General features: G+C 36.7%; 1 pseudogene; it reads right to left on the reverse strand.

Annotated features, from left to right (window-relative positions):
• Positions 1-3,053: 3,053 nt before the first annotated feature.
• LOC118705993 overlaps positions 3,054-12,491 on the reverse strand; it is an 83,452-nt pseudogene continuing 74,014 nt past the window's right edge.

Raw genomic sequence — 12,491 nt, forward strand, 5'->3', positions numbered from 1 at the left:
TACTGACCTAGTAAACTCTGTAACCACTTTTTTTTTCATTGTATTTAGAGTGAATACTAACAGCATATCTATTACAGTCACTACCCTATAGTAAAAGAATCAAATTCTGTGTTCAAAAGCAGCTATTGGCACTCTCCATTTTCATCCCTAGTAAAGCATAGGCTGGGAAGGAAGCAGACTCCTCTGTGGAAGGGCTTAGTGTGTGTCCAGTTGAACACAGTCTGGTTGTATCATGCAAGGCAGAATGATGACCCTGTTACTGTCTTTATGTAGAGATTGAGCATAGACAAGTTAAGGGTATAAGTAGACTGAGATTGAGTACAGATAGATGCATATGAGTTCCAAGTTGACCAGGAGTGGACTTGTGATGGCTACTTTTACCTGTCAATTGGATTGGGCCATGTGTGGTTAAGCATTATTCTGGGTATGTTTGTGAAGGTATTTCTGTGAGAGGTTAACATTGGAATCAAAATCTGAGTAAGGAAGATTGCCCTCCCCAATATAGGTAGGCCTCATGCAATGCTTTGAAGACCTGATTAAAATAAGAGACTGAATAAGAATGAATTATTTCTGTCTGCCTGACTACTCTCAAGCCATAACATCAGTCTTCTCTTGCTTTCACACTTGGACTGGAACTTACTTATTGGCTCTCCTGGTAGGTGAGCCTTCAGATCCAGCACCTGGGGTCTCCAGTTTGCCAACTGCAGATTTAAGACTTCTCAGTCTCCATAATCACATGAACCAATTCTTTATAGCATAAAGAATATATATATATATATATATATATATATATATATATATATATATATATATGTATATATATATATATATGTGTGTGTGTGTGTGTGTGTGTGTGTGTGTGTGTGTGTGTGTGTGTATGATATTCAGAAGGACAAAAAAAATGTCCCTAGGGGGAACTAAATCCGTGAAATGCAAAATCAAATTGAAGAAATATCTCAAAGGTCAAGTGAACATGTAAGGATATAAAAATAATAAGCGGAAAAATAAACCACTTGGAAAGTACGTAGAGGAGATGTAAATATCACCAGATTAGAAGAAAGGAACAGAACAGAAGGTGGTGAGGCAACATAATGATCAGCCCTCCGGTGATTAACAGCCTTGGCAGAAAATGAGTGAAAACAGATGAATGGTCTTTGGAATCCTTAAAAGGAAACTGAGTTTCACAGCCAAAAAGAAGATGGAGTTCATGGAACTCTGTCAAGGTGGTGATTAAAATGTTGAGGGGTGTAACTGAACAAAGGTGTGCCAAAGGCTATTAGAAATCCCTAAAGATATGGTGTGTGTGTGTGTGTGTGTGTGTGTGTGTGTGTGTGTCTGTTTCTGGACACTTCTATTCACAAATAAGTACAAATTTTGTGCTATATTGGCCATAGAAATGCTTAGTGGAGTGAAAATTAAATGGGAATCAAGGATATTTGGACTCTGGTCTTAGTTCTGTTACTAACCAACCCTAGGATGAATCATTTAACTCAGTTTACTCTAAATTTGCTCATGATACACAACCCCAATCTTTCTAGACCCCTTTTATATAAATATGTGAAACAAGATCACCGGTCCCCAAATCACCATGGAAAATTGCCAGTTTCAAGCCTAGGGACTCCAGTAGATATGGAATGAGCTCTAATGTGGATTTTTTAAAAGTTCCTCTTATAACTCTGAAACAGTCAGTTTTGGGAACCACTCATCTATATGATCTCTCTGATTCTCGCCAGCTCTAAAGCCTCAAAGTGATCTCTGAGTCACCAAGAACAAATGCCCATCCATCAAATTGGGTGTTTGATTCACTGGAGCCATAGAAGTAGCAGGGGGGTTTGGTTTTCAAGTAGACTTACTACCAGGCACTGTTAGTTTTCTTTTATTATTTGGTTGTAAGGAGAGAATGAGAACTTGGCATAATATCAATACATGTGTCTTTATGTCACTAACATACCTGTAAACCAATTGATTAAAAGAATTGGAGGGGAGGGGAGCGTAGATTGGTAGATAAACCTATCATGAGATCTAGAAGGAAAAAAATGTATATTTTTCCAAGAAACTAAATAGAAGTCATGAGTACAGAGAGAGCAAATGTTTTCGTTTGATATTAACTTTCCACTGAGGGCTGTGCAATGGTCTGGCACAGGCAATGACACACACGAGTGGGAATCTGATTATACTGTACTTGATGGGAAAATTGCTCATTTAGGACAGTTCTCATGTTTCAGTTTTATTAGTTACATTTACTAAGGGTTCAGTAATGTTCAACTCATCTTTTTTAGAGGCTTATTAATACCACAAGCATGAAAACTTAATTTTTCACAAATATATAGGTATTATGACTTATCTAGATCCAAAAATTCTTCTTTACCTGAAAAACATTTTGTGGCTCCTTTAAAAAATGTTTGGAACCTCTATTTGATTAAAAATTTTATATTGCATTTTCTTATTCAATATTAATTATACTGTATAATTCACTTTGGGGGTAATACTTCATTTTATCAAACCTCCCTGGGACACCCTGAGATGTTTATGAACTCATCACTATGATGATTTGACTTTTACTTAGAAAAAAGTGTTATTACTACCTAGTCATTCCCATTTTCTAAGAAACCCTCTCCCTACTCCTAAATTAGAAACCAGGTCTGAATTTTAACCATTTTGGTCTGCAATAAAAGTGTTTTAAAAGCTTCTTTGAATGAACAACATCATTATTTCAGTGCTTGGGTTTATCTAATTTTGTAAGGTGTCTAGGGCAATACAATTTCTGTGAAACTCAGATTAACAATTCTTGCTGCCATATATATTTGACAACTAATTAATTGCTCCCACACTCATACGGCTCCTTAGAAGCACTTGAGATGCATCATAATCATCCTAATCCAGAGATCTGGAATGACAAAGTATTTAGAGAAGAAGGGGATTAGAGAGCACATGAAATTCAACATCCTCCTTATTTGTAGCTGCCAGGCCCTTTCACCACTGTGCCTGGCTTAGTTCACAATCTATTGTAACCTGTAGCTTCCCTGTCACTCTCTGGCTCTCCTCTCCTGCTAAGCTTTGTTTCCTGGAAGTAATTAAAACCTTCTGCTACTGATATGGTTACTGCTACTGCTGGAACCGCCATAGCCACCTTGGTTTTGTGGTTTGGCAAAGTATTGGCCTCCATCACAATAGGGGCCCGAGCTTCTGCCTCCGAAGCTTCCTCCTTTCATAGGCCCCAAATTGTTTCCATCATTACTACATCCATTATAGTCACCCCTACTGCCACCATATCCATCTCCATCGTGGCTGCCAACAAAGCCACCTTGACCACTGAGATTTTCTCTATGAGCAAAATTGTCATTCCCACTAAAGCCACCTCTACGACCACCTTCAAAGTTTCTAGAAACACTTCACCCTCTTTGGCTGGACGAAACACTGGCCGTCTCCTGCTTAGATAGGGCTTTCCTTACTTCCCAGTTGTGTCCATCCACAGTATGGTATTTCTGAGTGACAATCTTGTCTACAGAGTCACGGTCATAAAATGTTACAAAAGCAAAACCTCTCTTTTTGCCACTGCCTCAGTGAGTCCTAATTTCAATCATTTCCATTTGCCCTTACTGTTCAAAATAATCCATTAGCTGATATTCTCCATTGTCTTTTCTTAACACCACAGTCTAAAATCTTTTTCACAGTTTAGTGGGCACCAGGTCTTTGAGAATCTTCTCTTGAGACAGCCTGTCTGATTCCACAATTCTTCCATCCGCCTCGTGCAACCTTGCATTCATGGCTGCATCCACCTCCTCCGCTGATCCAAAGCCTCTATAGCACTTGGTGTTTGGATCTCTCATCAACACACAGTCTGTGAGCTTCCCCGTTGCTCCTCAGACTCTCATAGTTGTTTCAAAGCTCAAAGCTCTGATGAAGAGCTTCTGCAGCTGTTTGGGCTCATGGGGAGACAGTGAAATTACAACTGCAGGAGGCTTTAATGATGCTGGGCAGTGTCCACCAGTAGAAAGTCAATTGAATTTTTTAAAAACCTGGTCATTTTTAACTAATTGCATACTAAACATCTCTCTAGTCCAAGATCTGCAAATGAATGAAAGGCCAGCTGTTTACACAGAACAAAGGGATCTCCTGAATGTAATATGGATGTTCTGTGCTACTAATTTCTTCCCCAGTATGTTTTCTTTTTCATAAAAATCTATTATTTTTAAGGATAATATAATATTATTTTCACTATTTTTCTGATTTTATATAAAGCCAAGGGTCGAATCCAGGTATTGTATTCCATCCCTCTTTTATAAAAATTATACTAGAGGTATATTTTTCTTTTATAGCCCATTTTCAAAATTCATTCATTAAAAATCTTAGCTATTAATAATAACAACAAAAATCTTGCAGCTGGACATCCTGTATCTTGGACACTTTTGAAAGCACTTGCAAAAGCTATTAAATTGTCATCATCCAATCCTTGTGAGATATGTATAATTCCCCAATCTTTCTTCCTTTTATAAAAAGATGTCATATAATTGCCTTAACAACATTCCTTGACCTAAGAAACATGTACTTGACACATTGCTGCCACACCCCAAACTCTCCTGGAGAGTTATTTCCCCTCAGAGAGCCCTGGAGCAAACTGCATTTCTGAGACCCATACTATTTTGACCCAAAGATTTGAGAGTGTCTTTGCCATCCCCACAAGAACCCAAATAGTAAGCCCTACTTCTGTAACCAGTTTATTCAGGCCCCAGAGACCACCTGTATTCTATCCAACTTTAATAATGAAATTAGGCTATTAGGGTTTATGTAAACTTCGGATCTCTTCAAAGCTAGCCAAGCAACTTCTCAAGGTAATAAGCCATGAGACAAAGCATCCGGTATGGGCAGCCTGCTCTAACTCCTTCTGCTGATGATCTGGTCCTATCTGTTGAAAGGCTACCTACTACAAGGACCTCAGGATAAAAGTGCTCAACCCTAGCCCCACTAGGATGATTTGGCCAGTGATGATGGAAACCTAGGAAACAAATAGCAACCTGAAGTCACTTAATTCCCTAAAATAAAACATTCAAGAAATTTATATTGTGCTTTCCCGAGTAACGGACCTAAATAATTTTTAAATTTAAATTTTGAGCAAATTAAGCTTCTTTGCATCTTTCTTCATAGTGTGACACATTTCTGAGATCCAGAGAAGGATGAAGATGATTCTCTCCAGGAAGTATCAAGCCTGCATATCAGGTCGAGTATCAGTTTTTTCAAAATATCTTTTTGTTGTTTGTAGGCTTTTTTTTTTTTTTTAATATATCTTCTTTCTTACATTGTGTAATTATCTGGGTTAAATCCTTGGGCCCAAAACCTCCATGTTATGATTTTTATCCATTGCAGTGGATGTTGTTTTCATCTGTCCAGCATGTTACAACCTGACAGTGTTCTTTTTTTTTTTCATCTCAGCTTCCATATTTTTCTTCAAATGTAAGATTTTGGAAGTCATTTGAAAACATGTTTGTTTGTTTTTTCCATAGAACTCTCTCTAAATATATTTTTTGAATTGTGCAGGTTCTTATTGATAGTGATGAAGAGACTATAATGGCACAGTAAATCCAAGGTTTAAATTTAAATACTTTCAGGGATAGATATTGAATTAAGCTATGCTTCAATAGACAAATTTATATAGATTAAACATAATTTTGTGCTAGGTAAATGTCTCAAAGAAAATTATTTTGCAGAGATTAAATTGTTAAATACATAATTGTAAATAGCACCTACAGTGCTTCACATGTTAAAAGAAAATTAAAAAAAAAAAAGATTTCATACCCAAATTTAAAAAAAGAATGTACAATAGATTTTTTCTTTTAGTTTCTTTTTTCTGTATTTGTTCACCAAAAGCTTAGTAACTTAAAGGTGTTATTTGCATGAAGCTATTGCATTGTTATCTTTAGAGAAAATAAATAATAGACTTTGAATACAGAGAAAAGTAAGCAAAGACACAATGCAGAAAGAGTCGAATTAATACATTAAAAAAAAACAAAAACCGTTGACAGTCATTGCCCTTGCCAAATTGGTTCCCACAAAGGATCTCAAATCAACTATGAAGATTATGAGGTAATAGTCAATAATTTTGTATTCTAAAAGTTGCTGTATTTCTTATATTTGTGTCAGAAGTTGTCTCAGTTATAAGTATTACTGCATGATATAGTGCAACCAATTTATAATTCTATAATATATTCATATGTTCTTTCAAAAATATCTATTGTGTACCTACTAAGAGCCAGGCACTAGGCTATGTGCTGGAAATACAACCAAAGGCAAAACAAACCACCATCTTTGTGCTCATGGGTTTTTTAGTCTAAAGGTGCATTAAACATTAATATCATAAGTTTATCATTGCAACTGTGCTTAAGTGCCATAAGGCAAAGGTCCAGGGTGTTATAAAAATGGGTACCCAGAGGAACTTGATCTGAGCTGAGAGGGAGAACAAAGACCGTTTTATCTTCTAGGTTTCCAGGGAGACAGTGCTGTGGAATGCAAATATAGTCTTAGTGGCTTTTCTTGTTTTGTTTGTTTTTCAAAGGTCTAACATCCTGGTGAATTTGAATTTGCTCAATTTAGGGTTATATTATGCTGCACCCCCTCCCAAAGAAAATTATTTTAAAAGTCAGGTGCTTTCTTTCCCAACTGGCATGGCTCAGTGGTTAAGCATCGACCTGTGAACCAGGTCACACACGTACACAGGTTCCTGGCATGATCCACAGTGTGAGGCGTGTGGGAGGCAGCTGATCAATGATACTCTGCCATCTGTCATTGATGTTTCTGTGTCTCCTTCTCTGTTCCTTCCTAAAATCAATAGAGAGGTGCTCTCTTCACCTTTATGTAAGCTTAAGCCTTTAAGTAAAGAATCATGGTATAGAATAGTAGCGATAAGATCTCTTTCTTGAGACTCTTCTTCAAATCTGTACCATTTATATTTTTTAAATACCTGCCACATTTAAAAAACATGCTTAAACATCGTGTAAAGAATGGATACTAAAAAAAAATCACCTCTTGTTTTGATAATAAATTATTCATTATGAGAAGTAATCTTGGTTTTGACAAAGCATCAGAGAGAGGCATAACTTCTGGGAAACTGAAGCAAATATAAAATAATATTGAATGTAAACTATAATTTTTAAAAAAGAGAGAAGCATAACTCATATATAATGGCGTAAATTTACATATTGCAGAAACAGCATTATTGTCAACAGTTAAGGATGGCATCTTTTGTTTTGGTCATAGATTTATATGCCAAGTTACAAGTGTTCAAATATATAAAACTTCCTAATTCTGCTCAACACTATTTAGACACTTAAAAATAAACTTAACTATGAAAACACATAAGGTTAATTCACCCTGAAATCTTCTGCATTTATATGGATTTAAAAGTTTAAATATTTTAGAAATCTAAGATAAATAAGATCTACTTAACTTCCTTCCCTTGTCTTTTCCCTTGTATTGATCACTAAGCAACATGATGAGTCAGTGCATAGCTACATGTACATATGAAGAAGAGTTGCTTTTGCTTGGATGGTCTGAGTGGCTTAGCCTGGAGGCAATGTCAACCTCTTCCTCCTGGTTATCTAGCTAGTCCCTCTCCCTTTTTTGTTTCAGGATCTTTGCCACCTCTCACATCTTTTCACCTTCCTACTAGTAAGCTCTGATAGTATGCACTTACCTTATGACTAAAACAGGTATAATTTGCCTTCATTTCTGAATATCAAAGCAAAGCATTAGAGCATATTTCTTTTTTTAAAGGTCACAAAACAAGAAACATAGAAAAACTTGGAAACTTGGTCTATGAAAGAAATGACTGATAAGTTGGACTTCTTAAAATTAAAAATTATTGCTCTGCAAATGATACTGTCAGTAGAATAAAAAGACAAGCTACAGAATGGGAGAAAATATTTGCAAAAGACATCCATAATAATCTATAATAACAAAAGCATAATATACTAATTAGATCAGACAGCCTTCTGGACAAAGCCGGGGCTGCAAGGGAAGCCCAGGTCCCAGGTGCTGGCAGCCAGAGGAAGGAAGGCCTACTCTTGACAAATTTCATGCATTGGGCAGAAAGACAGAAAAGGAATCCCCAAGTGATCAGAAACTATAAAAGAACTCAAAGCCTGGATAAGCATGAGCTGATGATATTCAGGGACAGAGAGAATCAAAAGGAAATGATTCATGGCTTTCCTTAATTTTTGTCTTCACTTTTACCTATTCTTATACTAGTCAGTATTTTCTATCCTCTCTATCATAAAAGCTATTTTATGTATCTAAATGATTTTATAAATATTTTTATTACTTTGCATGAGAGATATAGTATTTTTTCCTCTTCTGAACTATTTTGTAAAAGTTAATCAGAAGAAACATGATTCTCAAAAGTAATATATCTTTTAAAATTTTTATGTCACTAATATCATTAACAGGTATGCTTGGGAGAAGACACTCTTTAATGATCATTAGGAAGATACAAGTATAAGTTAAAATCCACAGGCTCCAGTTTCCATTGACTTGACTGTAATCTTGAGAAATTCACTTGATATTTCTCTGTCTCAATTTATCCATTTGTAAAACCAATTTAATAATATTCTTAATTTACTTCTAATGGCAATAGGAGACTTAATTAATATTGGTAAACTAATTTGCTGTGGTTAAAAGGTCTAAATAATTATATACTACTTTAGTGTTCTTAATTTTGAAATTATTTTAAGATGTTTAAATGATTAAATCTGAAAACATTTTAATGGGCTTTATTTTAATTCAATTAATAACATTATATTTTAACTTTTAAAGCATATATATGGCTTTTCAAAATGATAAAATATCTTTCATTCAATTAAATTACACCAAAATGTCCTCTCCTAAAATTATTTGTACCTCATTTATTACATGTATCCATTGTTTTGTTATCACTTTTTATTTTATTTAATATATTTTATCCAATGTATCTAAAACTAAGAGAAGTTATTGTCAGTGGAAAATATATATCAGTAGATTTTAAATAACTTTAAATTGTCTTCATTTGCCAAAACCGGTTTGGCTCAGTGGATAGAGCGTCAGCTTGGGGACTGAAGGGACCCAGGTTCGATTCCGGTCAAGGGCATGTACCTTGGTTGAGGGCATATCCCCAGTAGGGATGTGCAAGAGGCAGCTGATCGATGACTCTCTCTCATCGATGTTTCTAACTCTCTGACTCTCTTCCTTCCTCTCTGTACAAAATCAATAAAATATATATATTTAAAAAAATAAAAATAAAAAAAATAAATTGTCCTCATTCATCTTATTCCTTTGAATGGTATGAAAATGTGTGAATATGTATAAGGTGTCTCCCAAAAATGTATGCACACTCTGAATAATTATAAAGACAGTGTTTATTAAAAACATTTCATTTATTTATTTTTTAAAAAAATATATTTTATTGATTTTTTACAGAGAGGAAGGGGACAGATAGACAGCTAGAAACGTCAATGGGAGAGAAACATCGACCAGCTGCCTCTTGCACACCCCCTACCGGGGATGTGCCCGCAACCAACGCATATGCCCTTGACTGGAATCGAACCCGGGACCTTCCAGTCCGCAGGCCGATGCTCTACCACTGAGCCAAACCGGCTTCGGCAAAAACATTTCATTTATTAAATGAATGTAATTGATATAATAGATCAGGTAAAACAAAATAGAGTTTGAGTATTTAAGAATAGAATACATATTAACTTATATCTCTTCTTCAATAAGTTAACAGGAAAAATAATTTAAGAAGAGAGACTTTTATCTGTGTTGTATTATAGTGCCATTTTTTTTCTAATATCCTAGCCTTAGTTTTGCCTAATGCATTTTCCTCACTTCCTTTTATGTCCCCAAATGATCAGAGCTCCTTCTGAGAAAAAAAAAGTAATGTGGTGAAAACGGCCTTAAAATTAGCTTTCCATAAGAGATGACATAAAATATCAGTGCAAAGGAGATAATAGAGATCTAGGGAAAGCTTGTCAGGGTAGGTATTCTCGAGCATTTTTCTGTCTTTCCTAAAGAAAGGCAGAAATTGTTAGTCCACTAATCATACTTTGTATAAGATCTTGGTATTCCAAGAACGAGGGACATTTGCAAAGTCTGCCTTCACTAACTGAAGTATTGCTTTTTCCAAGGGCTTTAAACATTCCATTGGTGAGGACAGCCTGTGTATCCAGCTCATTCCATTGAAGAGCATCTGTGCTCATTGCTGGCCCTGCCCCTCTGTTTATTTCCTTAGCCATTAACTTAGCTACATGTCCTTTCTCATTAAATCTCTCATCAAAACATTTGTTGGTGCTTGAGGAGGAAATACAAAATTTGGTCAGGCCTCAATTGTCCCCATGGGCACTTGTGTTGTACATTTTTTCTTTCTTCCTCCTTCACTAAGTCAAGGTGTGAGTGAGGAAGAGTTGTGACACAATGCTGGAAAGGGGGGTTGAAGTCAAATTATGAAAAGCCCCAAAGGTTGTACCAAGGAATTTGATACTATATGAAATGTGGCAGTGGTGAGCTGTGGGAAGCATTTGAGCAGTGGAGTCTAATATTCTAGGTGTACTTAGAGGAAATATCTAAAAGATTAATTTAATCTTGTTATTTTAAAATAAATAGTTTTAAAGGATGGCTATTAAAGCAGAGAGAATGAATTAGGAGATTGGGTGTGGTTTTTTAAAAAAATAATCAGTGAGACAGTGATGAGGGACTAAACTAAGATGATGCTATTGGAGATGGAGAGAAAAAGAGAGATGAGAGGGAGATTTCAGAAGTCGAAATTGGAAGAGTCAGAGAAGGCTTTGAAAAGGGGGGACTAAGAGGATGGGGATGGCAATAGCAGAAGGAAGACTTCAGGCATGCTGGGGTGTGAAAAGCCAGTGGGCCAGTCAGATGAGACTAGAGTGGGGAAGAGATGAGGGCTGGAGGGAGAGAATCCGGTGTTGAGGATGTTAAGAGAAAAGTGAAAGAGCCAAGGAAAAGGCATAGAGGAGAGCAGAGGGAGAGGAGGGAACAGGAAGCTCGCCAACAGAGGAGTTAAAGTGAGTGTGGGGACAGCAAAGTCGAAGACAGAAAGCTGAAGAAGTTCAGCAGTCTCAAAGGTGTCTGAGAGATCACGAAGGATGAGCATGAAAAAGAGGCCATCAGACTTACCCCAGAGAGTGAGGCTTTGGTGCTGACCATCTGGACATATATCCAGTTTCCATTTTCTTTGTCACTGCTCCTCTCTTTGGCATAAAGAATTGAAAGTTGACTCTAAAGACACAGTCAGCACTGCTGCATATTAGCCTAGTCTCTTCCCTCTGTTTTATGGCCTATTGTCTTGTTTGTCTCTGGAACTTGGATTATGAAACCAAAGTTTGCGACCCACGTTGACTCTTCAGCTCTATAAAATACCTATTGTCTAACTGACATGAAGTGGGCATTGCCAAATTAGGTATTTTTCCAAGAAGCAATGTTGGTTATTATACTTTCAGCCCAATAAAGGTGTGAATAAAATGTTTCCTTTCAGAACAGAACTTTTGTTTTCTGGGAAGCACTTTTTATCATAAATGTACAAGCACCTTTTTAGAAATAATGCCAAATGATCTGTCCAGAAGTGGCCATTTACTTCAAATCAGTGAATAGCCTCTTTTCATCTGTCTTACTTTACAATGAGTTTCATTATCCATCAGGCCACTGCTGTCTGCTTTCTTACCTAAGTGGCAACATGCACCTAAAAACACAGAAGTGAGCAGAATTTAAAAGTCACCTGTTCTCCAGCGAAGATAATAGTCACCATTTGCCCAGCCTGTGTCATTGCCAGCTCCATTGCTCTCCTCTGTGGCTGGCATAATGTTTTGTTCCGACTGGGTAGATTGCCAGTTGTCCATGTGGTGTGTTTTACCATTAGAAGTAGATTTACTAAGAGGCTAATGAGGGTTAAGCTCACACAGGCCCTATCCATGTCACATGTTATAAAATTTGTAAAAGTGAGATATTTTAACAATGATCAGCTCTGAGTTCTTTCTTTTTCCACCTTGACTTTCCACCCTTGCTGAAACTCCATCATATTTTCCCTCCTCTCTGTTGGTGTTGGGGCCTTGGGTATCTTTGGACTCCAAGCAAGAGAAACTTAAGTTTAGGCATCACTTAGTTTGAGGTGGCACTTCCATATTATTGCTAGCTGTTCTTGTGAAGGAATGGCTTCGCGGAATCTCCCACCACCCACTTCTGTGCCAGCTTTCCCAGGGTCATGACAGAGAGAAGGTTATACAGTGATGTGAACGTGTCCTGGAGAGTCTGGCACCAGAAGCGTGAGGTGGCTCAGAGTCTATCGGTGGAAAACAAATCTCACAGTTCTTGTGGGGAATAAATTTAGCAGTGATTTCCCCCAACTTGACAACAATTCTAAAATACAAACAGTAATGAATTGTGATGCTGAAATAAACTATTCTAAGCTGACAATAAAAAAAAGGCAAATTTCAATCAAACATGCTAACAGG

This window comes from Pipistrellus kuhlii, unplaced genomic scaffold (genome assembly GCF_014108245.1).
Source record: "Pipistrellus kuhlii isolate mPipKuh1 unplaced genomic scaffold, mPipKuh1.p scaffold_m20_p_5, whole genome shotgun sequence".
NCBI lineage: Eukaryota > Metazoa > Chordata > Mammalia > Chiroptera > Vespertilionidae > Pipistrellus > Pipistrellus kuhlii.